Here is a 23637-nt window from a genome sequence, read left to right on the forward strand (position 1 = left end):
ATAAACCTGTTATTCTCTGTTACATGTAAAATTTAAATTAAAATGCTAACCAGAGGATACTTAGGCTGCAAGTATTAAACCACCATTTTTAGGCAGCAAAGAAGTGATTGTGTAATTCATCCTCTATCAGACCTCCAGACCACACACTGTAAGTGATGGAATTGAATTCATGAAAAGCATAGGAACGTAGGAGTGGGCTATTCGGTACACAGCTTGGATTTAGTGACTATCCAGCAAGCATTGCACTTTGCTGGGAAAGAAAATCAGCCTGATTTTCTCAGGAGGTGTTGCTGTTCTTATTCATCTCGTCCCTAGATAATGTGCACTGTTTGCTGTTCATGGGCTCCATTTTGCTGAGTAAATAGACTTTTCTGTGAAAAAGACTATTGTCTATCAGATCTGCCCTACCTTTGACTCGTTTCTTGACACAGGGGTGTCAATGAATAGTCTGAGCATTTTATGTTCACAGCTACGTTATCACTGCACATGATGGATGGTGCAATTCTTTGTTAATTGGTCTAATAGAAGGTGCTTTACTTTGTCTCCTTTATGCAGTCTTTCAGTTCATAATGATACTCCTGGATCCCAAATAAAACTTTTCCTAGTAAAGTGCACAACAAATGTAGGAAAGCAAAAACTAGTCAACATTTGAAAATTGGACTTTAGTTGGGTCTGGCAAGGCAGTGTTAGTTCTGAGCTAGCTCAGAACTTGTACATAGATGGACTTCTCTTAAAGCTCACTTTTTCATTTCCTTTTATGCTTAAACTATCAAAATGATGCCGGATTTGGGTGGCAAATGAAAGCTTTTCATTGTATTTTGTTGTATTTCACTGTAAAAATACACGCAACAATAAATAAATCATTCATTTTAATAATATAAAGAAATATAAGATCAGGAGGGGAACAAAGAAAGATTGGGCGGCTTCCTTTGTAATATATTGAGAATTGCTGGGGCATGAAATATTGTACCAGAAATGGAAGCCAGTGATGTAAGCAGAATCAAAAATAAATTTTAAAAGTGAAGTGGAGAAATGTTTGGCAAAGAAAAATATAAGAAAACAATGCAGAAAAAGTGAGGAAATTAGACTAAGCGGATAATTACCAAAGAGAGCTTGGATCATTTTCAAAAAGTCAAAATCCTCCTTCAGTCCTGTGAAGTTCTATGTAAGGGACTTGACTAATCAGATCAAATGAACTCAAGCAGTTATTTAATTTTATGATATCTGCACCCTGGCTCAAGAGAACCTATTTAAATAAATGTTGTATTCAGAAGGCCTGCTGCAGAGTACAAATATGGATCTTGGACATTTTGCTCAGCGGTAGTTAATCCCTTGGTGTTTCATTACAGATATTCTCAATTTTCTTTCCTTCTACCTAATTTTTATAAATCTCACAATCACACCAAATCAAAAGAAGTTTAATTTAATTATAAGCATTTTGTAAGGCTTTATCAAAAGCCTTCTGCCAGTCAAAACAAACTTTAACATTGCATTTATCCCATTTGTATTTTATTCATAAAGCCCCCAAAGATATCCAAGGGAACCAGCCATCTTGGATGCCTCTCTTAAATGCACACTGACTTTTGCTTTTAAAGCTATCGCTTTTAGTGTACTCCTCCAACATACTCCTTGGTATATGTTCCTTCATTTGACCCAGTATTGATGTAGGGTTAATAAGACTGTACCTATCTGAGTTTCATTAACATTGAAAACATAGAAGATAAGAGCAGGAGGAGGCCATTCGGCCCATTGAACCTTCTTCACAATCATGACTCATTGTCCAACTCAATAGCCTGATCCTGCTTTCTCCCCATAACCTTTGATCCCATTTACCCCAAGTGTTACATCTAGTCACCTCTTAAATGCATCCACTGTTTTGGCATCAACCACTTCCTGTGGTAATTAATTCCACAGGCTCACCACTCTTTGAGTAAAGAAATGTCTCCTCACATCCATCCTAAATGGTCTACCCTAAATTCTTATACTGTGACCCCCTGGTTCTGGACACACCCCACATCCTCGCTGCGTCTACCTATTTTTTTTTGATTAACTAAAATTCATATGCAAATTTGCTTCCAATCTTGCTCTACCTGCACAGTTCCTATTATTCAATCTTTTAACAGTCTAGCCACTGTCATAAAGAATCCTACTCTTGGACACGTGACAACTATATTGAATGTGGAATAGTTTAGATAAAGGAACTTACATTAATGCAACAAATCAAGTCAGAAGAGTAAAACCCCAGGAGATCTATTTATTTGGATGGTTATCAGGATTAGATGATGACGTGAAATTCGAAATGCAATTAGATCAGCCATGATCTTATCGAATGGCAGAGCAGAATCAGATGGTCTCTGTCCGTATGAATTTTGTAAGTTTGTGTCTTGGGAAATTCAATTTAAAACAGTAGCTGAGGAAAAAACTCATTCAAGCAAGAAATGCTCGAGGTAGTATGAATCAACTCGGGGGGAAATCGTTATAGGCTTCCAAATAACATTAGGTGTGATACCGGGCAAGTTAGAGCACGGAAGATGTGAACTTTGCTGAGAAAGATGGCTTTTTTTTTGTTCTCACCTCCCCTGGTCTTCTTTCTGCAGCTGCTAACATTGAAATAAAAGAAAGGAAGGAACAGCAGCACCAGTAATCTGCGGTCATCCATTTAGCTTCAGTGTTAGCTACCAGGGTCAGCATCTGTAACATGTAATTATTGCTCCTGTTCAAGCATAAATGGCATATGTGACCAACATGAACACTCCTGAGAACCAGCAGCGCAAAAAATTCCTATCCAGTCAATTGCTGGCGCACAGAACACTATCTGTAAGTTACTCAAGCTACTTGTATCTGGATACCATTCCAAAAACAATTTTGCCTGATGTTGGTTAAAGATGGGTTGCTCTGTATCAGATTTGATGAACTATAAGTGAAAATATATCAAATTTGGTTAGACCAAAAAACTGGGGACAAATCATGCAATTTTGTTCATGTAAATTGAGAGTAAAATTGATTGCCGATTATATACAAGGCATGTCCTATCTTCTAAAATATATGGATTCTGACATTAGGCTATGGGTGAATGCCTGCATTAAAAATGTAAAAAGGAATTTGAGTCAAATGTTTTAATGGCTCATATTGGTGGTGTTTCATTGTCTCATTCTTTTTAAGGCAACAAATATTTTCTGTTGACATGCAGAATGCAGGGTGAGCAGGTCTCTCTGAAATATCAAAAGATTTTATTTCATTTAGCAAATGCAAGACTATCTTCTTCCACATTTGCAGATGCGAGGGAAGGGGCTTGCCAATTCTTAGCCTTTATTATCACAATTGCCTGGAGTTCTAAATTGACAACTGAAACTCAACCATCTGGAGCAAATCATAGTTTATTTAAAGATTTCAGGGAGAAATTTTAAATAAGGAGAATAATCTGCTGTTATCTGGCAGAAATTTGTTGAAAATAAAGCCCTCCAGTGCTAAGCCAGCTGAACAAGGAGCTTTCGCGTAGATGTATCATGTTTAATGTAATGGTTGGTGCAATTTACGCTGGAATAGTGTCCCTTTAGGAAAAGAGTCACATTACCACTGGGAGTCCCATTGGTGAGTCATCAACGAAGTTCAAGGGCATGTTCAGAACTCATCTTGTGCTTTTAAGGAGTGTGCCTCTGAGGAATAAAACTTCCCTGTTGTGTTGGAGGGAATGAGTCCATGCCCTCTTTGCTAATGTGCTACTCCACACTTCTCAGATCCAATTTTCTTCAGGCGTGAGTATCAGCAACCGTTGATCAGCATCAAGGCAGCACCCCATTAAGCATGAATGTTAGGTTTAAGTGATTCTGGCTGTGCACAATGTTGTCCCCCAACTCTTCTGCCAAGCCAAAGGGTAGCACACTGAGCATGGGCTGAATGCAGAGATCAATGAATTGAACAGATTTCATGAAGTTGATGCACTTTGTGCATTGCAATATAAAGCTCAGGTTAATTGTACATTGTTTCCCTGTTCCCATGTTTCAGGGCCTTTCCAGCTTTGCATGCCCAAAGTCAACAAAAAGATTTTGTTTAATCAAGCAAAAGTCAGTGATTATTTCCAGAAGTAAACGTTCTCATTTTTTGGATTATAAATGTAAATTTTGCTGAAGTGTTTTCTAAGCTGGTAGAGTTTTGATCCCTACACAGTTAAACCGAGCTTTGCTATTTTGAAGGGCAGCAGAATGTTATGTTATTTCCTTTCTCTCTGTCCACATTGCTCTGGTTCGACCTTTCAATCTTGTGAAAAAATTGGGATGTGCTTCACATTTTTTTCAGTTGACTCCTTTTCGTGGTACGAATGTGCTTTGGGTGATGAACTGTTCCGTCCAGACTGGCTTAACACAGGAATAAAACCAGCCAGCCTGATCCTGAAGGAACCATTACATGATGGTCAGGTTTCCTATATCCATCAGATTTTTTTTATAGGCAAATAATTATTTTATCCTCACTGACCCAGCTGAGCCTCATTTCACAGCCTGAGAATTTGCTTCAGCATATCTCTCTCTCTCTCTCTCTCACTCACCTTCTCCACTCATCCTAACACCATGAAAGTTCTGATTGCTGTTCTCAGGATCTCAGGATGTAGCTGATCTGGTGAAGTGAAAGCAAGAATAAACAGCAGATAAACAAGGAATAGAATGTAATATAACACATATTCCAAACATTATTTAAGGATCACCATGGCCATTGCATGTGCCGTACCTGATATATTGCAATTTCAACAGTTAATTAAAAGAAATTGTTTATTCTCTCTGAAGGAATTGATGCTGTGCTAGCCTTGTTCTGCAGGTTTCGGTCACTCGCACAAGATGAATAATGACCGTTTGTGCAATGCTTAGAAGCTGAACTGGCCTCTCTGACGTTGTAGCGCAACAAGAAGTCAAAGGCTTCAAGCAAGGTAAAGAAAATCAGCAAGAAATAATACATCTTTAAAATTTGTCACAAACAGGATTGCATTCCTGTCTTCTTGACAAATTTACAATGTCATTAATGTTACAAGGTATGAGTAAAAACAGGCGAAGGAAAGGAAGGACGAGCATTTTTCACATCCCCAGACATTGCACAATACTTCACAATCAATGAATTATTTTCAAAAGGCAGTCACAGCTGTTCTGCTGTTTGATCTGCATGTTTCTGAAGATAATGGGGCATAAATTCGTCTTGGTCAGCAGTACAAAGTAATCAATAGTGAATTGGAAGCCCATTTTTGCACACCATCCAACCTTCTTTTCCATTGGCTTCAATTGACCTCCACTAAAGTCGGATTTGAATTTATATCACAGTCAATCTCCTTTCTACTTCTGCACCCAACTAATTCTGCTTCATCAAGAAATTTAATTCAGATACAGTCAGTTACTGCTGCAGTATTTAACTGAGCTAATTTTTCAATTATCTAGTGATCTGGCAGCCTCATGTTTCCAGTACCCACATTAGGATGGACACCTTATTGACCATTCTTTAAAATCTGTGAATGTTAACTTTAGTCCAGTGTGCCAGCAGTTTCCTGATATGTGGCTTTAGCAGCGGAGATTTTCTATCAACAGCAGACATTCCAACCGTGCTCAACCTCATTAACTCAAATATTGTGTATTACAAAAATCCCTGACCTGTGTGATGTAAACTGTAGAATTGCTATGCACAATTTTTGATATTAGCTGCTGTAAACTTCAATTCCTGGCTCTGAATTGTAATTTTCTTTTTCCGTAGTTCTGAAGTTAGTAGTTAATTTGTTAAAGTATTCCTTTAACAGTACCAAATTCTAATCAAAACCATTTTTGAAACCTGGCCATAGAGAGAATGGGTTTTAGGCAGGAATAGACTTTTGTTTATTTTAGAGTGTTTGTGACCCAGTGTGATAAATAATGGGACCTCAGAGGTTTGTTAGAAAGCATTGTAATGTTCCTTCAAACCTAAAGGAATTATCTATAATTGAAAGATTTTTAGTTTCATTCGTAACTTTGAAGTGTGAAGACCTTGGATCAGAATAGCTGGATAGATCAGAACAGGGAAGGACACCTAATAAGCTAGGTCATTGGATTGAGCAATTAGTGTTAGTCCCAGACCAGAAGTGTAGGGATAAAACCCCAGGAGTGGATATCTAAGTTGAGTACATTCAAACTCAAGTGTATGATAGCTCCAATTTAAAATTTGAAGTCACTGGCATACTTAAACCAAAAAAGGCGTTAGATACAGAGACTCTGATATGAGTATTGTATGAGTCTTGAATATTGCCTTGGGGTGATTTGGGTAGAGTATTAATCTATTTTGTTTCTTTTCAATATATAATGGAGTGTTTTTGGATTAATGGGATTGTACATCTATGGTGTGTTTAAAACATTTTAATATGTATTATATGTAGATAGTTTGGAATATTTTGTCTTGTCCACATTCTTTTTGCAATAAGCTTCCGCTTTGTCATTAAAGCAAAATCTGCACCATTGCATTGATCTGGCTGTTTGAGAGATCACCTTGTTAAAACCCAAAGATTAAAAAAAATCTACCAGACCAGGTTCCTGTCTGGGACCTGACTTACTCAATAATATTTGTTCATTGACAGGGTGCGGGCACTGCAACCTATGCAGTATTCATTGCCTAGAGGGCAGTTGAGAGTCAACCACTTTGCTGTGGGTCTGGAGTCACATATTGGCACGACTAAATAAGGATGCCAGTTTCCTTCCCAAAAGGCCACTAATGAACCAAATGGGTTTTTCCTGACAACTGACATTGGTTTCCTGATCATCATTAGACTTTTAACTACAGGTTTTTGTTGAATTCAAATTTCACACCAACAGAGGTGTAAATAGAGTGGACAGCCAAAGACTTTTTCCGAGGGTGGAGATAAATATTGCAGTGGGGCATAGTTTTAAAGTGAGTGGAGGTAGATATAGAGGAAACGTCAGATGTAGGTTACGAACCAAAAGAACTGCGGATGCTGTAAAGCAGGAGCAAAAAGAAAGTTGCTGGAAAAGCTCAGCAGGTCTGGCAGCATCTGTGGAGGAGAAAAAAAGAATTAACGTTTCGGGTCCGGTAACCCTTCCTCAGAACTGATGGTGGCTGGGAAAACGTCAGTTCATATGCAGAAAATTGGGAGGTGGGTGGGGTAGGGAGTAAACGATAGGATAGAGCCTGAGGAGAGAGAAAGACAGTTGGACAGACAAAGGAGTTTTTAACGATCAGGCTGGGAGGGTGAATAGTTCACTAACGACAGCGGGTGTGTAATGGCAGGCTATGTGGTAACAAGGCCTGGTGTGTGGGGTAGGGGGTGCTGGGACATGGGGGAGTTTAGGCCCTAAAATTATTGAACCCAAGTATTGAGTCCAGAGGGCTGTAGGGTCCCCAAGCGGAAAATGAGGTGTTGTTCCTCCAGCTTTCACTGGGCTTCTTGGAACACTGCAGCAAGTCAGAAACAGAGATGTTGGCCAGGGAGCAAGGTGGTGCATTGAAGTGGCAGGCAACAGGTAGTTCAGGGTCTTTTTTGCGAGCAGAACGTAGATTTTCTGTGAAGCAGTCACCAAGTCTGTGAATGCAGTAGACTAGATTCTTGGAAGTGCAGGTGAGGTGTTGCTTCACCTGGAAAGTATGTTTGGGGCCTTGGATACTGGGGAGGGAGGAGGTAAATGGGCAGGTGTTGCACCTTCACCGGTTACAGGGGAAGATGCTGTAGGGCTGTGGGGAGGTGCTGGGGCTGAAGGTGGTATGGGCCAGGGTGTCCCGGAGAGAACGGTCCCTGCAGAAGGCAGACAGGGGAGGGGAGGGGATTATGTGTCTGGGTGGCATCCTGTTGGACTTGTTGGAAATGGTGTCTGACAATCTTCTGGATGTGGACGCTGGTGGGATGGTAGGTGAGGATATGGGGGACCCTATTGCTGTTGCGGGAGGGAAGAGAAGGGATGAGGGCAGAAGTGCGGGAGATAGGTCGGACCCGATTGAGGGTCCTGTCAACAACAGAGCTGGGGAATCCTCGATTGAGAAATTATGCACCTCTACACCCTCACCAAAGCATCCACATCCTTTTGGTAATGTGGCGACCAGAACTGTGTGCAGTACTCTAAATGTGGCCGAACCAAAGTCTTATACAACTGTAACATGACCTGCCAACTCTTATACAACTGTAACATGACCTGCCAACTCTGTTTGCACCTGTCTTTACTAAGGAGGAAGTTTTACATAGTCCACGGTGTCAGAGGTTGAAACACAGTCACTAGTTACACAGAGGGTGGTGGGCGCCTGGAGCGCGTTGCCAGCGGAGGTGGTAGACTTAGACACGTTAGCGTCTTTTAAAATATATTTGGACAGGTATATGGATGGGCAGGGATCAAATGGACACAGACCGTTAGAAAATAGATGACAGGTTAGACAGAGGATCTGGATCGGCGCAGGCTTGGAGGGCCGAAGGGCCTGTTCTTCGGCTGTAGGTTTCTTTGTTTCTTTGTAGAAGCATATATTAGATGGGCTATTTATATTTAAATTTGATAAATTTATCAAGGCACTGGGAGTGGATGAAACATATCTACAAATATTGAAGAATGTGAGGGTGGAAATTGGAGAATCACTGTCAATTATCCTTTAGTCTTCCCAAGATTCAAGGTGCTGCCAGAAAACCAGAGAATTGCAGGTGTAAAATGCTCGTTCCATAGATTTGTAAAGGTATGCCTTACAGATCATCAGTTTAACTTCTGTGCTGAGGAAATTTATCAAAACAACTTCTTTCCTTCATGGGTGGTGAGTGTCAATGGATAGGCCAGCATTTACTGCTCCAATGGGCAACTGCCCCATTTAAGAGTCAACCACATTGCTGTGGTTCACACGTATGCCAGACCAGGTAAAGACAATATTTTTCTTCGCATTAATAAATCAAATGGGTTCATTCCCAACCCTTGACAGTGATTTCATCTGACTCAATTCCAGATTTCTATTGATTTCAAATTCCACCATCTGCGTAGGCAGTGTTCAAACCTGGGTCCCCAGAACATTATTTCGGTCATTGGAATTATGCTCCAGCAATAATACCTCTAGGTCATTGCCTCCGCTAATTTTCTGTCCTTGTTTTTGAAAGGATAGAGGAGGCTGAGGGAAGATTTGTCTGAGATGACCAAAACAGTAAACAATCTGCACAGTATTGTTGGGAAGAACTTTGTGCCTTTATAGAGAGGTGAATGACTGGAAATCACAGATGTAAAGTGATTGGTTAAAAGAATAGATGGGAGATGAGGAAAGTCAAGGTCTGGAGCTCACAAGCTAAGAGGGTAGGAAAGACAGAAGCCTTCAACTTATTCAAAGTTGTCTGGGAATGCCATCCAAGAGCTGTAAAATGCAGGGCTAAGAACTTAATGCTGGAAAGGAGGTTTGAGCTGGATAGCTTAATTTTCTGCCAGCCCAAAGATCATAGGCCAAATTGCCTCTTTCTATGCTATAAATAAACAATGATTCTAAGAAAGGAATTAGTACTGGAGTAACGGAGGTTGATCAGGATGTTGCCCCCACTATGGGATTAAGGTTCTGAAGGGAGATGTGAGAAGGCAGTTTTTTTCACTATAACGTACACAGTTAAGTGGGTGGTACGGTGGCTCAGTGGCTAGCACTACTGCCTCACAGCACCAGGAGCCTGGTTTGATTTCACGCTCAGGTAACTGCCTGCGTGGAGTTCACACTTTCTCCCTGTGTCTGCGTGAGTTTCCATTGGGAGCTCCGGTTTCCTCCCATAGTCCAAAGATGTGCAAGTTAGTTGGATTGGCCATGCTAAATTGTCATACTACCTGGGGTTGGTAGTTTAGATGGATTAACCATAGGAAATTAAGGCTTGGCAGGGCTGGGGTAGGGGATGGGTTTGGGTGGAATGACACTTCAGAGGGTGGATGTGGGCTTGTTGGGCTGTATAGCCTGTTCCCATTCTGTAGGGATTCTATTCAAGTGGTGGCCTGATTCAATTCCTTCAAAATTGTGAAGAGTAATATATCCAGTATGAAATCATACTGAGCAGTATAATAGAAATGAATGGGTATAAAATCCCATTGTCTCACTCATAATTTTCAATCAGAAATCATCTCTTTAATGATTTCTCAAGTAGAAACAAGAATGTTTCTGCATTCTCTCTTTAAAAACTCGTCACCATTTTAAAATACTGAATAAATCTCCTCTGAGATTGCCCTGTTCCACTGGAAATGATGAGAGTATCTCAAGTATCCCACTGTTATATATTCTCATTATTGTTGTTATTCTGGTAATCATATGCTGAATATCATGGTTTTATGTAAATACTTGTCGTGGAATCACAAAATAAAATAATTCAGATGAGCATTTGGCCTATTATTAGTATTCTATCCAATTAAGTCTTTAATATGACTTTATAAGTTATCATAAAGCTACAGCATAAATATTTATATGGCTAAATCAACAGAGGAAAATAATTCTCTCCTTTTATTTAACAAAGTGTGGTGCAGGATGAACACAGCAGGCCAAGCAGCACCTTAGGAGCACAAAATCTCTCTGCTTGGCCTGCTGTGGTCATCCAGCTACACACTTTGTTAGCTCGGATTCTTCAGCATCTGCAGTTCCCGTCATCTCCGTCTCCTTTTACCTTCCTGTTTTAAATGGATCTTGCCCAAAATCGCTGTTACTCCACTTTCTTTCTCTTCCAATCATACCCATGTTTCCTTATGTGACAATCATTTTCCACTGCACTTTCCCATCTCATCCTGAGCACCGATGTTTTCTTACACATCAGTCTTTTCTTCTCCTACGTATTGAAACCTATCACCTCCCTACCAACTGGATAAATTCCAAGGGGCAACACAATGTTTTTTCCATTAACGAAATGTGACTGTCGAGCCTAAAAAGATATTTTGACTACCGTATAAATTAATACTGTTGTGTATGAATTCCAGTGCCAATGTGATGCTAGTCATATAGGTTGTATATACCAATGACTGGAAGATTGTATCATATACCATATCACATCCATAGTTCACAATAGGTAGAGTAGTGGCTATACCCAGCCATTAGGGCAGCACAGTGGCTCAGTGGTCAGCACTGCTGCCTCATAGTGCTAGGAACCCATGTTCAATTCCACCCTCAGGTGACTGCATGAGGTTCCTACGTTCTCCTTGTGTCTGTGCAGGTTTCCTCCCACTGTACAAAAATGTGCTGTATAGGTGGATTGGTCATTGGCAAATGCAGAATTATAGGATGTGTGGGTGATATGCTCTTTGGAGGTTGGTATGGGTTGAACAGCCTTCTTCCACACAGCAAGGATTCTATGACTCCAAGTTTACAGTGTACAACATTCAATATAATTGTTTAGAAAGTGCTGTTCGATCATAATATCATAAAACATCAGAGCAGGAGTAAGCCCGTCAGCCCATCGAGTCTGCTGTAATATTCAATGAGATTGTGGCTCATCTGATAATCCTCATTTCCGCTTTCCTGCTTTCTCCCCATAACCCTTCATTCCCTTCCTGATTAAATACCTGCATCTCTCAGCTCTAAATACTTTTTGTTACAACCCAACATGAAGAACCTTCTTAGGTAAAGAATTCCACAGTTTCACAACCTTCTGGGAGAACTAATTACTCCTCATTTTTTTCTTAAATGTCTGAGTTCTTATCCTGTGGTTATGACTCCCTCCCCAGTCCTAGATTTTCCCTCAAGTCCCCTATGAATTTTGTATGTTTCAATAAGGTTTCTTTCTCTTCTTCTAATTTCCAACAAGTACAGGCCCAAATTACACAACCTGTCCGTCCATACATGGTGTCAGCCTAATGGACTTTCTCTCAACAGCCTCCAATGATAGTTCATCTTTCATTAACTAAGAGGCCCAAAACTGTTCACAGTAGTCCAGCTGTGTCCCAACCAATGTTTTATATAATTTTAGCAAAGCCTCTCCACTTTTTACACCCCTATTCCTTTTGAAAGATAGGCCACCATTTCCCTGTCACTTGCTGAAATTTGAAGTCAGTTTTTTTTTGTGATTCATGGACGAGGACTCCCAAATTTTTCCACTGTAGCATTCTGTGTTTGTTCTTCAATTGCACAATATTCAGCTCTTCTATTTTTTGTGCAAAACTGCATGACCTCATATTTTTGCATATTATATTCTACCTGTCAGTTTTATGCTAACTGACTTAGCCTGGCCCATATCCCTCAGCAAAATTATTAAGCCATCTTGTCAGCTTGACTTCTTATTCACATTTGTGTCATCCTTGAACTGGGCTAAAATACATTCACTTTCCTGAAACAAGTCATTAATATGTATTGTAAATAATTGTGGCCCTAGCACTGATTTCTGTGGCACACCATTAGTTAGAGGTTGTCATCCTGAAACTGTGCCCCTTATCCAAACTTGCTATCATTTATTAACTCATCAATCTTCTATCCATGCGAATATACTACCTCCAACACCATGGGCTTTTATCTTAACAAGGGGTCAAGTATGTGGTGCCTACTCAAATGCCTTCTGAAACTCCAAATATATTACATTGTCTGCCACTCCTTTATCTATCCTGCTTGTTACTTCCTCAAAGAATTCTAATATATGGATCAGTCATGATTTCCTCTTCATGAAGTATTACTGACTCTTCTTGATCTGCTTGACTCTGCTCATGGTGGAGATGGTCCAAAGGTCAAGTTCCTGTGAGTGATGATCACCAACAAAATGTCCTGTCCATCCACATCAATGCAATGGTCAAGAAAACACAACAATGCCTCTACTTCCTCAGGAAATTCCACAGGTCCACAAGGACGCTTACTAATTTTTATAGGCCATACACCATAGAAAGCATCCTATCTGGATGCATCGCAGTGTGATATGGCAACTGCTCTTCCCAAGACCGCAATAAACAATAAATAGAGAGTCATGAACACAGTCTAGTCCATCACGCAAACCAGCCTCCCATCCATAGTCTCCATCTATACTTCCTGCTGCCTTGGGAAAGTAACCAACAAAATCAATGACCCCTCTCACTCCATATTTTTCCATCCGGCAGAAGACATAAAAGTTTGAAAACGTGCAAGCATATTAAAGAACAGCTTCTTCCCTGCTGTTATCAGGCCTTTGAATATTTTTGTTGATCTCTGTCTCTCTGCATCTTCTCTGTGGCTGTAACTGTATTTGGCATTCTGTTCTGCCACCCTGATGTAGCTTGTTTGGTATAATCTGTCCCCATAGATGTGAAACAACACTTTTTGCATTACCTCAGTACACGTGACAACAATAAGTCAAATCAAATCAAATCAAATATTACGGACCTGCTGTGCTTTTCCAGCTCCAATTTATTGACTCTAGCTTCCAGCATCTGCAGTCCTTACTGTCTCCATTAAATATTTCTAAATGTCCTCCTACTATATTTTTAATAATATACTCTAACATTTTCCCAATAAGAGTTCAGCTCACTAGCCTATCATTACACACTTCCTTTCGCCTTCCCTTTCTACATAGAGGTGTTACATTGGTAATTCTGAGCTTACGAAGGATTATACTAACAAACAATTTAGTTTATCAGTTGATTTCACAATGTGGCATGCTTATCCTTTGTTAAAGATGCATTTACTCTTGTGTAGGGCCTGGTCCTTTGCCCAGGAAAAATTAATTTGCCCAGGCATTATGCATTTTCAATTAAATATGGAACTTGTTCCCTGATGCATTGCACGTAGTACATCTTGACCAATCAGATACTGACTATTTTCTAATACTTTGTATATAAATGCTTTGAGGTAAATGATTCCTGATAAATTCTTTATGTTAATACCTCAAACTATTGGAGTAGGACCATTGTGGTGCAGTTATAGTGTCCATATCACTGAGCCAAAAGGCTTGGGTTCAAGTCTCACCTGCTCCAGAGATGTGTAATAAAATCTCTGAATAGGTTGATTCAAAAAAAGTCCATCTCTCAACCAATCAGCGCTCTGTCTCATGTAGCATTAATTGCTGCTCTCTTTTGAAATGTGATATTCTTGCATCAGTCATGATGTTTGGAAGACAAAAAGCTTCAAAAGAATGTCTTGTTTTCAGCGATCATTGAATCCCAACAGCATGAAAGCAGGCCAATCATCCCATCAAGTCCACACCACCCTTCTGAAGACCATCCCACTAAGTCCCACCACCTACCCTGTAACCCTGCCTTTCCCATGCCCAATCCATTGAACCTGCACATCTTTGGAAACCATGGACAATTTGGCATGACCAATCCACCTAGCCTCTACTAATTTTGGACTTTTGAAGGAAACCGGAGCACCCCGAGAAAAACCACACAGGCACGGGGAGAATGTCCAAACCTCACATAGCCAGTTGCCTGAGGATCGAATTGAACCTGGCTATCTACAGAGCCATGATGCTGCCCCAATAGTTTACATAAAATAACATGGATAGACAAGTCAAAGTGAAAGGGCTTCAACTAATGAATCCTTAATGTTAGTAATTATTTGGGCCAAATCACTGAGAAGATTCATTGGAAAGGTAATGATCATGATGAACTTTTCCCTACAGTGTGAAAGCAAGCCATTTAGCCCATCATGTCCACACTGATCATCTAGGGAGCATCCCAACCTCCTACACCATCCCCATATTTCCCACCCTCGACACAATGGGTAATTTAACATGGCCAATCCACCCAACCTGCACATCTTTGGACTGTGGGAGGAAACTAGAGTACCCACAAGAAACCCACACAGACACAGGGAGAATTGTGTAAACTACACACAGGCAGTAATCTGAGGGCGGAATTGAACCCAGGTCCATAACACTGTGAGGTAGCTGTGCTAACCACTGAACCACCATGCCACTAATAGAAGCCTTCACAGGATGTTATAAAGCACTCTACAGTCTATTTAGTACCTACTTCAGTGCATATCTGTGTACCATAAACATAACTGCCAATTTCTACGCAGAGACTCTCATTGAGCTAATGACCAAATTACCAATTTCATAACATTGGTCGAGGTATAGCTATTGATCAGGAGGAGGGAACTGTACTAATAACCATGGACACTTTTGTGACTACCTAGGAAATCAAATGCTCATTTCATTCCTTTTGTTAATCTCGACTATCCATTCAGGTTTCTGGACTGGAACAAGAACCTATAGACTTCTGAAATAGTGTTGTGCAAATTAGCACACAGAGGACTTGCTAAGGGAGGTGATGTCCTAGTTCTATTGTCATTAAACTGTTAATTCAAAAACCCAAGTTATGATGGGAACCTGGGATTGAATTCCACCTCAGCAAATGCATGGATTTTTAATTAGTTTTTGGTATGCTTGCCTTTATTGGTTAGTGCATTGAGTGTAGGAGTTGGGAGGTCATGTTGTGGCTGTACAGGACATTGGTTAGCCCATTTTTGGACTACTGCATTCTGTACTGGTCTCCCAGCTATAGGGAAGATGTTGTGAAACTTGCATATATTCAGAAAAGATTTACGAGGATGTTGTCATGGATGGAAGGCACAAGCTATAGGGAGAAGCTAAAGAGACTGGGGTTATTTTCCCTGGAGCATCGGAGGCTGAGGGGTGACCTTACGGAGGTTAATAAAATCATGAGGACTATGAATAGGGTGAATAATTAAGGTCTTTTCCCTGTGATAGGGAAGTCCAAAACTAGAGAGCATAGGTTAAAGGTGAGATGGGGAAGGAGGCATCATTTTCTCAAAGCGGGTGGATAAGCTGCCAGAGGAAGTGGTGGAGGCTGGTACAATTACAGCATTTAAAAGGCACCCGAATTGAAATATGAACAGGAAGGGTTTAGCGGGATATAAGCCAAATTCTGGTGAAGGGGCCAGATTTATTCAGAGTATCTGGTCAGCTTGGACGAGATGGACTGAAGGGTTTATTCCCATACTGTCCAGCTCTTTGATTCTATGACTCTAGTAGGTGGATTGGTTACGAAAGTGGGCAGCAAAGTTAATGAGTTGAGGCTGAGATGAATTAAGCCATGATTTTATAATAAATGGCAAAGCAGGCTAGCAGGGTGAATTGCATATTCCTGCTCCAAGTTGTTATGGACTTATGCAGCTCTTATGTTCTTATGATGAAGACGAGGCCATTAGATTTGAGAAAATTTCATTTTGAGGGGATGAGAAAGGCACTTGGCAAAGTAAAATGAGCAACCTTTATTTGTAAACAGTGCTAGAAAAAAGGAGGACCATTAAAAACTGGAACAAAGATAGGCAGTGCTGGAGGGATTCAGCAGGTCTGGCAGCATCTCTGAAGACAGAAATAGAATTAAAATTTGAGTCCCACAACCCTTCTTCACGTAAGAACTGTGTTCAACAGTGTGCAGTGAAAATAAATTCCACCAAAAAGGAAATAACAAATGAGAATATAGTGACACTACAGGGATAAGCAAACATAAAAAGAACAATAAAGGGCTAACAAAGAGGTCCATCTACAGCAAAGGAGAGAATGACAAGACATACAAAAGAAATTAAGAGAGAATTCAACTAACAGTTAGAATGATTCACATGGGGCTTGATAGGGTACATGTGGAGAGATCGGGCCTGAACGTTCCCATGTGAGAAAACTGAGGGCATAATCTTGGAATGAGGGCTCAAACACTTAAGATGGAGATCGGGAGGAATTTCTTCTCTCAGAGGGAGTCAATCTTTCGGATTCTTTACTGCAGAAGGCTTTTGAGTTTGGGTCATTCAGCATATTCAAGGCTGAGATAGGGAGATTTTTAATCAGTAGGGGAGTCAAGTGTTGTGCGGAAAAGACAGGAAAGTGGAGTTGAAGATGATCAAATCAGCCATGATCTCATTGAATGGTGGAGCAGACTCAATGGGCTGAATGGCTTACTTCTGATCCTATGTCTTTTGGTTTATAGTCTTAAGACAAAGCAAAACTATGGAACTAAATCATCATGGAACACAGTAAAATATTTTGCAGCCACATGAATACAAAAAGGATGGCTATGATGGAAAAGGGATGAAGCATATTAATTAAGTGATAAACGGGGTAACGCCATAGATAATGCTAATGTGATGACAGGAACTTTAAGTAATTATTTTGCTTCAGAATTTAACATACAAACAAATGAACAGACATGGTATTGAATGATAAACTGAGTAATGAACTAAGTGCCGTTAAATAATAATAAACAATGAAACTCAGTGACAATTTAACCCTTGATCCAGATGGACTGTATCAAGTGCATTGGAGGAATCTATGGGAGATGCAGCAGAGGCATCAATGCTTACATTTGATAATACAATAGAAAGAAAAGTGGACTATCAGAGGACAAAGGGATAACTAATATAATTCTTACATTTAAAAGGAGGGTCAGAATGTGCTCTGTGAGTTATATTATTCCACCTACTTGTTTGGTTAGCTGCTATAAAGCTCTGTTAGAAAATATCCCATCCCTAGTGGGTACCTCTCTTCCAGAGCATAAATTTTAAACAAAAACAAATAAGCCAGGTTTTTTTTTGGTTGACAAAGATTGAGTTCATTAATTACTAAACGTGATAAGATTTAATAATGCTACACACATTCACATGACACATTGATTAGAAATAGGACCTGAGTCCATAAAGGTAAAAAATTTAAAAGAGCAGACAATAGAGATCATCTCTGATGTCTTCAAGAAGAGAAGGTAGTTAATTATTGCAATGGAGGCCACACACAGCATTGATGTTGATAGTTGAATAAGCAGTTTCATGATCCTTAGGTTTATCGATTGTATGAGATTCTGTTTTTTTGATTTATTTTGACCATGAATTAGAGTATTCAGAGTCCTTTTGTTGTCCTTCATCCTTTTGTTTTGTTTATAGAACTGGAGCGTATTTTGTCTTCTACCTGGGATGCAGGGGTGCTTAGGAGATAGTCTTTCAACTAGTCAAAGTTCATTTTAACAACATTTCAGTAGAGTTGAAACTGTCTTACTAACGCCTGTCCTTGCGCATTCTACAAAGAGAAACATACAAAGTGTGCCTGCAGTTTGGGACATAATCTCAAGGGGTGGATTGCTATTGAGCAGGGTGTCATTTGCCCTTCATGATATTTAAAGCTTCAAGAGATCACAGTCCTGTTTATTTTGCCTTGGCACCTCCCCCTTTGAAGGACTGTTGCTTGTTGTTACCTTTGCATCCATAGCTATGATATTCTGTGAGTCTCTCGCTCCAGACGGCACTAAATTGTCCTATCAATGTACGTACAAACATTGAGAGTCAAACGCATTGAATTCTGTTCAAACATCATTCAGCACAGTTAATTGTTATTTTCTCAGGAACTTTTTTGAGATGAAATTATACTATACAATATTCATACATTGTGCAGTTGAAGGAGATCCATTTGTTCCCCTAATTAACAGGGGACAGATAGATTATGGCATTCAAAAAGTTGATCAAAGTAATTTTATATATCCAAGCTAAGCATTTACATATCTATACCCACATGAAAATTTCATATTTAAACTTATGTCTTTACTGTGTCTTTTCTAAAATTACTATGATTTTGTACTTTTGAAGGTCTGTAATGCCAAACTTTTGATTTTTTTTCTATATTTTTCCTAAGAATTTGTACTCAAGAATCTGTATCCAAGTATCTTTGTACTGAAGATGGTACTGTAAGTGGTGCCTTGTAAATTTTTCACTGTACTCTTGTGAGTACTTGTGACAATAAAGCTAATTCTAATCCTAAAATATTTATTGGAAGTTACTTTCATGTTCCATGACTAGCAAAGCTGGTAGCTGTATTCTTGAGTCCTAGACTGCAGAATGATTAGAACAAAGAGCAATACAGCACAAGAACAGGCTCTTTAGCCCTCCAAGCCTGCACTGATACATTTTGCCCCTCCATACTAAAGCTGTCTTCATTTATAGGATCCATATCCCTCTACTCTCTTCCTATTTATTTATTCATCTGGGTGCTTCTGGAATGCAGCAATTGTGAATGTTTCCCCCACCTCCTGTAGCAGTGTATTCCAGGCACTCACCATCCCTTTGTGTGAAAAATGTACCTCACACATCTCTTATAAACTACTACCTGTGTCTTGAATCTATGTCCCATAGTCAGTGACCCCACCATCCTGAAAAGAAAGCCTCAAACTTTCCACTCTATCCATGCCATTCACAATCTCATAAACGTCTATCAGGCCGCCCCTCAGCCTCCTGCTTTCCAGTGAGAGCTTAGGAATCCTTTTGGAGTACAGACAGGCGTTTTTCCTTCTATTATGAGTAGCAGAACTTGAATAGAGTGAATAGAAAAACTGTGTGCAGCGCTGTAATAAACAGACTTTCCACATGTCTCGCTGGCAGCTCAAGAAACAGAGAACAAAGCTGCCTGATGCTACCATCTAGTGGCAATTTATAGTTTTCTTCCTTAAGAAGAAATGAAAGCTTACGATATCGTAAAAAATAACAAAATACAATTATTTTTTCATCTTCTTGAAATGTGATGCAGGTTAGAGGGTCAAAATGGCTTACTCCTACTCTGAATTCATATGTTCATAACTTCATTTATGAGAATAAACTGACAAAATTAGGACTCTTTCCTCTGGAAAGACAAGGGTTGAGAGATTTGACGCAAGGTTTCCAAATCATGAGCAGACTGGACAGGTACGGAGAAACTAATCTTGCTCATAGACGAGAAAAGAACAAGAGGGCATAGATTTAAAACAGGTCACAAAAGAAGCAAGGATGACATGAGAAAAAAAAGCATTTTCACACAGAGAATAGGTGCATTATGGAACACACTGCCCGGAAAGTTGTGGAAGCAGTTAGGAGAGCATTGAATGATTAATTGGATAGAAATGCCATGCAGAGACATGGGGGAAAGAATGGTCAACAATTAGTAGAATTGGTGCAGACTTAATGAGCTGAATGGCATCTACTGTGTCATAACTGTTCTGTGATTCTGTGAACATTGGAACAGGAGTAGTCTATTTAGCTCCTTGGGCCTATGTTACCATCCATACAGACTATGGTTAATCTCTGTCTTAATACTATTAACTTTGGTTGCACAATCAACTCTTGTCTAATAATCTATTAATCTCAGTTTACAAATCTCCCAAGTTTTCAACTCATTTTACAGAACTTATTCTACAAATACAGCATCATTCTTTAGTGGCTGGTGCTATCTGCTTTATGATTGCAATGCACAGCTCCCCTCCCCACATCTCACCCTCTCACTCATTTGTACCGAAGACATTTCTACAAATGGGGTAGTTCTAAATTTGCATTTTTAAACAGTGTTCTGGCTGTTTGAGATAGTGCACTGCTGGACACAGACCATAATGGCAAATTACATCATGGTTACACCTCCTAATTCCTTTTTTCCAACGGCTCCCTGTATATTTTGTAGGTAAGAGTTAGTGAACAGTTGAAAATCAAACCCAATGTTTTGTTCTAAATGTCAATATTAAAAAATGCTCAACTGTGAATCAAACAACTCCCACATCATCCATTAGTCTCTGAAAGAAGAGGCATCTGGCAGATATCTATTAAAAGTCATGGGTGTGAAAAATAATAGGATAATAATGGATCAGATAAGATTCTTGCCATGATAACACTCACTGAAGTACAAAAACAAACAATTTTTGCCCCCTGGTGGTAATTCAGAATACTATATCATGTCTGGTAGCTCGTTCAAAAGGGTAAGGACCTGTTATACATTAATTTATCAATACAATGTTGGAAGATTTTGTGCAGTTACTTTCAAAAAATATATTAGAAACTATGGGCTGTTGATTGATAGATTGCTGTTGTGATCAAAGTACAATGCTGATGTTCTACACCCAGATACCACCAGCTGCTGTAATGCGTGAAGGTCACGACATTATGAGTAAAAATTATCAGCACCTCTGTCATGTGGAAATAATGGCCGAACGTTATTATTGGACTGTTAATCCAGAGACCCAGCTAATGCTCTCTGGGGACCCAGCTTTGAATCTCGCAATAGCAGATGATGGAACTTGAACCCACTGTAAAAATCTGGAATTAAGAGTCTAATGATGACCATAAATCCATTTTTGATTGTCGGAAGAAATTCATCTTGTTCACTAATGTCCTTTAAGGGAGGAAACTGCCGTGTATCCCTACCTGGTCTGGCCTACATGTGACTTCAGACATGTTGCGAAGTTGGGTGGTGTGTTTGTGGAATGGGGGGGCAGGATGTTAGAATTTGGTGTTTGTAATATATTGAGCTTTGTAAAATGGTAAGTGTGAAAGCATTGCATGGTCCCTTTAAAATATTATCTTTCTTAATGCTTAGCGATTTAAAAAGGACTCTGTGAGCAGTTTGAAAGTTTGCAAGTCAAAAGAGAGCACGCAAATTGAAACATTTATATCAAAAGGCCATACAGTTAGCAGGCCAAGCAGCATTTTTACGAAGACCACAGGTTTTTGAATTTAGCCAATCAATTTGAGCCAGGCCCTTAGATACCAAAAACCTATCAAATTTGAATCTGATGGTTTTCACAACCTAGGTCAAATCCAATTGCAAGAAATTGGCATGACGTCTGTTATGGGCAGTTGCTATGATTTGACATGACATCATCTAGTTTCTATATGATGGCTGTGAGAATGGGAAACTATATATAAATGAGGTAGGAACAATGAGATAAAATCATCAGCTATTACACGTAAACTAATTCTTCACTAATCACTAGCAAGAGTCTCATGTCATTTTATCTTATCAACACTTGGTTCAAAATGGAATTTTCTGCTCTCGATGTCAAAAACCTCCTGACTTGACTTTCCCAACATTCTCAACAAAGTTCATGCTGTTCAGGGCCTGAGAAAATTCTGCCTATAATCTTCTTGACAGGTTAGGAATGCTTTAAATACTTGAAGTGCACTGCCTTATGGAAAGTAAAGTCACCATAGTCCCCCCAAACTATAAAGCTGTTCTCTAATGAATGAGAGAGAGATGACTGGTGGTAGTTTAACCTAGGGGTCACATGCTTCAGGTGAGGGGAGAGGTTAAAAGGAGGAACCTTTATGGTAGCCTAGGTAGTGTAGGAATAAAATGTGTGCTGTTGGCTTCATTCTGCATCACAAGCTATTCATCCAGGCAGCTGAACTAACCAACCTCCTATTTACTTCGACAGTGATTGATTGGCACTTAACTCCATTGAAGGTCAATATCAGTGCTGTTTTTTTTGTTCTCCTGTGTCTCTCAAAACTCCAGAAATGTATACAAAATGGAAGTGTCTTGCAAAAAGATATTAGCTAAAGACTGCACTCTACATCTTTTTAACTTCTTATGTCTTGTGTTATCAAACAATACAACATTCCAAACTAGAAGTGAATAGGCCTTTTTAAGTTTGAGGTTTCCTAAGGTTTTTCTTTCTCTATTATACACATACAGACTCATAGGATAATTGTAAACAACTTAAACCACGACTGCAAAGTAAAAAGTCATAAAACAGCTTCCATGCAGTGTCACCTTTAACACAATTAAGTAGCTTTATTCAACAGTTAATTGCCAAAATACGTTTTCACTATGTTTTTTTCTTAGATTTTATCAAATAGGAAATTGACCTCGGAAATCTCATCAGATATCAGGTTCTCAAGTAATTATTTTTCTATATGCACTTCATTCTCTGATTTTGTTTACTGTTTAGTTTTCAATTTCATCTTTCTCTCCCTTTTTGTCCTTCTAGTCCTTGAAGTGTCTGCATCCTGGTTTCCAAGTAGCTCCTATGCTCACTGCCCTTCTTAATACATGTTTCAACTTCATCTGATCTGTGCCAGTTCCATGTTTCTCATATGTAGACAAACAGGAGGCTAGAACAACACAGCAAGACTGGCAGCCTCTGGAGGAAAGGAGCAGTAAATGTTTCGGATGCTGCCTGGCTTGCTGTGTTCTTCCAGCCTCCTGTTTGACAACCTTGGATTCCAGCACCTGCAGTGTTTTTGTCTCTAACCATATTTCTGTTGCTTCCCCTCGCTTTGTATGCCTCTCAATTAATTTCTTTTCACATCTCATTGTATGCAATTGCCCATCTTATTTTGGAGACTTACAACCCATGCATAGCCTCAGTCCTGCACTGGCCACATTGTTGCTACTATGTCTCCTTAGGTTAGAAGGGATGGAGTGCTTTGGGACAGCATGAGAATGGGAGAAGGGAAACTTGCTCTCTCAACAATCAGCACAAGCACACACATTCCACAATTATTTGTGAACTCACAAATTCATATGAGCAAGCTTTTTAAATTCCACGTTTATACAGAATTGTGTAATCTTTGGTTGTTTAAACTAGCTACGAATATGCAGAACAGGAACAGAGATTGGTCATTTAGCCCCTCAGGACTGCTGTGTCATTCATTAATATCATGGTTCGATCTGATCTGTGTTCCTAGTTTCACATTCCCATTTACCCCAATAAACCTTCATTCTCTTAGCCCATCCTTAATTACCCACCGTGTAGTTAAGGGTCAACCATATTGCTATGGATCTGGATTCACATGTAGACAGGACAAGATAAGAGTGGCAGTTTCCTTCCCTAAAGGACATTAGGAAGCCAGATGGATTTTTCCGACCAATTGAAAATGGGTTCCTCGTCATCACTCGACTCTTCATTCCGGATTTTTATTAAATTCAAATTCTACCATCTGCTGTGGCGGGATTTAAATCCAGAAGCCCAGAACATTACCTAGGTCTCTGGGTTAATGGCCTAGTGATTAGCTGTG

The 23637-nt window shown here is 39.6% G+C and overlaps 1 long non-coding RNA gene across 2 annotated transcripts in view; it reads right to left on the minus strand.

Annotated features, from left to right (window-relative positions):
* Positions 1-3402: 3402 nt before the first annotated feature.
* The window catches only part of LOC125451070 (uncharacterized), a 31659-nt gene continuing 11424 nt past the window's right edge, over positions 3403-23637 (minus strand). For both annotated transcript variants that reach the window (XR_007247203.2, XR_009445609.1), the window contains 2 exons: positions 4544-4611; positions 3403-4388 (listed from right to left, as the gene is read on the minus strand). This is a non-coding gene — a long non-coding RNA (uncharacterized LOC125451070). The remainder of the gene's footprint in view (positions 4389-4543; positions 4612-23637) is intronic.

Source organism: Stegostoma tigrinum, chromosome 3, assembly GCF_030684315.1.
Source record: "Stegostoma tigrinum isolate sSteTig4 chromosome 3, sSteTig4.hap1, whole genome shotgun sequence".
Lineage (NCBI taxonomy): Eukaryota > Metazoa > Chordata > Chondrichthyes > Orectolobiformes > Stegostomatidae > Stegostoma > Stegostoma tigrinum.